Here is a 5,835-nt window from a genome sequence, read left to right on the forward strand (position 1 = left end):
CAGTGGCTCACGCCTGTAATCCTAAGCTTCTCAGGAGGCAGAGAATAGGAGGATTGCAGTTTGAAGTCAGTCTGGGCAAATAGTTCATGAAAATACCTAACACAAAAATACCTAACACAAAAAGGGCTGGTGGAGTGGCTCAAGGTGAAGACCCTGAGTTCAAGCCTCAGTACTGCAGAAAAAAAAAAAAAGAAAAGAAAAAGAAAGAAAGAAAAGAAAGATGAGGGGATCCAGGCACTGGTGGCTCACCTCTAATCCCAGCTATTCAGTAGGCAGAGATCAGGATGATCACAGTTCGAAGCCAGCCTGGGCAAATTTTTCATAAGACCCTATCTTGAAAAAAATCCATAACAAAAAAAAAAATGGGGGGGGGGTGTCTGGTGGAGTGGTTCAGGATGTAACCCTGAGTTCAAACCACAGTACTGCAAAAAAAAAAAAAGAAAAACCAACAGGCTGGGCTGGTGGATTGGCTCAACCAACAGTGTGCCTGCCTAGCAATCATGAGACCCTGAGTTCAAATCCTAGCATCGGCAAAAAAAAAAAAGGTCAAGGGGAGAGATGGGAAAACAGAGATGGTAGGGATACAGACAAGAGTTGTGAGGGACAGCTGTCAATTTGAGAAGGTCCTCCAAAAGCAATGGGGCTAGTGACCAGGGAAACTTGCTGGATGGATGCAGGGAAGATCCACTCTTGTCCTCAGGATTTGGAGGTGGCCCAGGGTTGCAACCCAGCATTCTGAACTGAGGTTCAAGGGGCTCCGACTCTAAGAGGCAAGGCCGAGGGTAGGGGTAGCTGAGCGCCAGTTGCTCAAGCCTGTAATCCTAGCTCCTTAGGAAGCAGAGATCAGGAGAATCACAGTTCGTTCAAAGCTAGTCTGGGAAAATAGTTGATAAGATTTTATCTTGCAAAAACCCATCACAGGAGATGGGTTAATTTTTTTTTAAATTAAAAAAAAAATCACAAAAAAGGGATGGTAAAGTGGCTCAAGTTATAGGTCCTAAGTTCTAGCACTAGTACCACAAAAAAAAAAAAAAAAACTGAGTGTACAAGGAAGAAAAGGCTCATAACCTCAATATGAGACACCTTGGAAAAAGAGTTCCTCACTCCAACAAATATGTCTACATGTTTACACACTCAGGCATACCTCAACTACCCTCCCTCTCTCTAGGTCACTCACCAGGGCTGTAAGGTGGATATTTGCCCTGGCTTCCCTCTTCTTTGAACCTCAGTTTCCTTGGGTGACATGTGAGCCCTGAGATAATATAGCAGTTTCAAGGGAGGCAGATCAGAATCAGAAAGAGAAGTGCTATGAGAGAAGTAGGAAGGAGCAAAGACATCAGGGAACAGAGAGGACCTTTGGGAGGGAAGGGAAGACTGAAGCATAATCTTAGAACAAGGGAACCTGCCCTGGCTAGGTGTCTCACATGGGTGAAATGCCCCCTTGTTAAAAAGATACCCTGGAGTCTGATACACAAATATATTAGTGTCTTTAAACAAACAGAACCTGAGCTGATAGAGTCCTGACCACACCTTCTATCTCCTGAACAACCCAAAAGAAGGGGCCTTTAAAATTCCACATACATGGCCCTCCTTGCTCTCTCAACTGCTCCAATTATGGGAGCACAGATTTTTGAGATGTGGAATGGATCTTTATAAATTATCATTTTTCTTTTTCAGCAGTACTGGGGTTTTGAAATTAGGGCTTCAAACTTGCCATGCCTCCAGTCCTTGGGATGGACCTTTAGAACATTCTTTCATTCAACAAATGCTCTGAGAACACCTGTTTTGTGTCAAGCACACAGATGTTGGCCTGAGCGTACAACCATTAACAAGCCAGATCAAGCTGTTTGCCTCATGAACTAACCAGCAACTAAAACAGCACCAAGGAGTATCTTGACAGAATGAGTACTTGATATTATAGGAGACAGAGTGAATCTAAGCCAGTGCTGGGGGATTCAAGGAGGCTTCCTAGAAGAGATGACTCTGTAAAGAAACTAAAAGATAGCCAGATGTGTGGGGCATGGTGGCTCACATCTGTAATCCTAGCTATTCCAGAGGTGGCTATAGGGAGGATCTCAGTTCAAGGCTAGTTCAGGCAAAAAAACCCCACAAGACCCCATTTTAACCAATAAAAAGCTGGATGCAATGGCACGTGCCTGTCATTCCAGCTATGTTCACAATATAAATAGGAGGCTCACGGCCCAGGCTGGCTCAGGCATTAAAATGAGACCTGATTAGAAAAATAACTAAACTAGGTGCTGGTGGCTCATGCCCATAATCTTAGCTACTCAGGAGGCAGAGATTAGGAGGATCAGGCTCGAAGCCAGACTGGGCAAATAGTGAGACCCTATCTTGAAAAAACCCATCACAAAAAAGGGCTGGTATAGTGGGTCAAGGTTTAGGCCCTGAGTTCAAATCCCAGTACCGCAAAAAAGGAAAAAAATAACTAAAGGAAAAAGTGCTGGAGATGTGCCTCAAGTGATAGATAAAGTGTCTGTGTGGCAAGCACAAAGGCCTGAGTTCAACCCCAAGACAATCCCATTTTTCCCCAAAAAAGATGGTCAGATGTGGTGATACACATCTATAATCTCAGCATTTGGGAGGCGGAGGCAGGAGGATCTTAAATTAGAGGTCAACCTGGGACACTAGTGCAATTCTGTCTGGGGAACCAAAAAAAAAGGAAATGAAAAAAGAAAAAAAACTGAAAGATGAATGAGAATTGGCTAAGTGAAGAATGTTACAGGCTACAGGAAGAGTAAGTGCAATGTCTCAGAAGCATGAGGGATTAACAATACTTTTGAGATGCTGATAGTGAGTGTGACTACAGCACAGAGAATGGAGGCTGAGGGAGTTCTAATCAACTATTCAAAGATGCAAGGAGTTTGAACTTGATCCCACAGGCAACATATGGGATTATTTGTATATTTGAAAGATGACCCTGACTGCAGAGATGAGAATGAAACAGGGGTTTAGAGCCATTTACTATAGTGAAGTTTGGGTGGGCTATTTAACCTTCAATGCCTAAGACTCCTCTTCAGTAGAAAGGGGGAAACGACCCAGCAACCTCCCAGGGTTGTCATAAAGATTAGAAATAATTTGTGTAGAACTCTTTCTTTTTCTTGGTGCTGGGGATTGAACTCAGGGCTTTGTACATGCTAGGCAAGCACTCTACCATTGAGCTAAACCCCCAGACTCCAGATATAGAATTATTTTTTTTTGTTAAAGATGTATAATTCCTTAATACAGTACTTGCCACTTAGTAGTTGCTCCATAAATTGTGCCTATTATCATTGTCATAGTTTGGAGGAGGACAAAATCAGAGACAAGGAGATCAATCTGTAGCATCCATCCAGGCAAGAAGTGAGGTGTGCTCTGCAGCAGCAGAGAGAAGTCAAGAAGCATGTGGAGGGGTGAAGTTTAGGAGGTGTAGACAGACTTGACATCTGATTGGAGGGGTGAACAGGCATGCAGGCATTTTAGAGATATCTATTCAGTTTTGAGAATGGCCTTGGACAACTGAAGGGTTTGGTCCTCCCCAGGAGAAGCCCTCTACACTATACCCTAATCCCTCCAAAGAACTATTATTCTTCCTGGTTGTCACCTATTTCTGCTTCTCCCCTCCCTCCTCTTCTGCCCTACTCCCTCCTTTCCTAGGAAGGAACTTCCCCAAGTTACTTAAGGAGCCTGCCCGCCCCCCATCCCCCCCCCACACACCCACACCCTTCCTTTTCCCACTGTTTGGGTAAATGAGAGTCGTCCCTGGGACTCTGCCACCACCACTACCCCCTCAATCGGACTCCCCTCTGGATCTCAAAGCACTATGTGACTTTTTCCTGTGTGGAGATTTGAGACCAGGCGCACGGTTAAAGCAAAGGCAGGATCGGGGGTCTCTGCCCCCAGTTACAGCTGTTGCGGCCATAGGTGCCCTCAGACGGACAGGTCGTAAGGTCTTGATGCAGCAGGTGTCCCACCACCTAGGCTGGGCTCATCGCCGCTAGGAACCCGGCCTTCCTCGCGTGCCTCAGTGTCCCCTCTCGGCTGGCAGGCAAGGGGCGGGCCGGTCGGGGGGGCGGGGCGCGGGCGGGGCCGGCCGGGCCAGGCGCCGGGGCAGGAGGCAGCTGCATATCTGCGGTCCCGACCACAATTGCTGGGAGTCGCGTCCCGGAGACTGGCGGCGCTGACTCTGCCCGCTGCGGCCGCCGCGCCGATTAGAGCCCGAGAGGGAGCGCCAACCGAGGGGAGGGGGGCGGCGACGGGGGAGCGCCCGTGCCCCTTTCCCTCCGCCCCAGCCAGCGCCCCCAGCTGTCCAGCCCGGTCCTTTCTCAGCGGGCCTGAACTCCAGATAGGAGTGCTGCCTCCCAGCCCCGGCTTTCTCCAGACTGCATCGAAGGCTTGAGCCTTTGGGCTCTGCAGTTCCCGAGGTCCCCCGCCCCGATGGTGTTGTCATCCTGTTGACCCCAAGCTGCCAGCCTCTCTCGCTCTTTCTCTTTCCCATCACCCCACAAAAGAGGAGTCTGAATCTCAGGGTTCCCCTGTTGTCTTATCTCACGTTCTCCAGAAGCGCTCTCTAGGCAAAAGCAACTCCAAGCGAAGAAAAGGGCCACAGACTGGAGAGGACAGACATTCCGGGACCAGAGCACCCCCTGCTGGCTGGCCCCAAGCTCCTGCCCCTCCCCCTCCAGCTGTGACCTCCAGCTGTGGTGGTTGAGAAAAGCTGGCCTCTTTGATCTAGGAGCGTGGCCACCCCCTCCAGGCGCCCCATTAACCTCCATTATCCCAATTAGGCAGCCCTCCCAGTCCTGGATCCAAGCTTCAAAGCCCCCTCAGTGGGGAGAAGAGGGGGCTGAATCTTCTGCCCCCTCCGCCCCCATCAAGCCACACTACTTTCAGACAAGACCCAGGTGTCCGGGTCTCAGCTTGATAGTAGGGTCATAAAAGGGATTCCTCAAGGGCCACCCAGATTCCAGTCCTCGAAACTTCACTAAAAAGAGAACCAGATAGGAAAGGAGAGCCTCTTTTCCTGGTCTCAGTTCTCCTGCATTAAATGATAGCGTTTAGGTAGCAACATCCAGATTCCTGGCTGACCTGGGCTTCCCATTAACTTATTCAGCTTGATCCCGTGTAGAGGGGAGCCAAGAGCCACCCCCCCTTCTCCCTTAATCCTATCTCAACACTCCCTACCCCCCTCCCTCCTGGAACAATTTCCGCTGGGGGAGCCTGAGCAGGGCTCAGCACAGTGGCCGCTTCCTGGAACATTTTCCTGTATCCGAAACCGCGGCTCCCTCCCCAGGGACCGGCTGATCAAGGCCAGATGGGAGCAGAAATGGGGGAGGAGGAGAAGGAGCCTGGCTCTCACCATCACCCCCTCCCAACACATATGCACACCACAGGGGGAGCCCCTGCCCTGACACACAAAGACTGACATGGACACACACCACATGCCACAGTCACACACCCATGGGTATTCATGGTGACACAGGAACCATCCATGGAGACCAGGTCTTAGAAAGAGAGATACAAAGTCAACACACTCGTAGATATGATCATAGGCCGTCCTTGTCTTCACCCCACCCCTTACTCCATCTTCCTGGGCCTTCCTTGCCACATAAGGAGACTTTAGGAACCCAAGAACACTGGGGTAGGACATCAGGGAGGCCTTGGTTAACACAGGGGACAGACTGTGACAGCTAATGTGCCTTGATACACAACTACCAACCATTCCACATCTGGATGGCTATCAGGCCTGATTCCTCTCTCCAGGATCCCAGAAAGGAGAGTAACAGGGTAGAGGAAGTCTGGGATGGTTTTCCTTGTGTACTACCCTCAGAGTGCTCT

The sequence above is a fragment of the Castor canadensis genome, chromosome 8, assembly GCF_047511655.1.
Source record: "Castor canadensis chromosome 8, mCasCan1.hap1v2, whole genome shotgun sequence".
Lineage (NCBI taxonomy): Eukaryota > Metazoa > Chordata > Mammalia > Rodentia > Castoridae > Castor > Castor canadensis.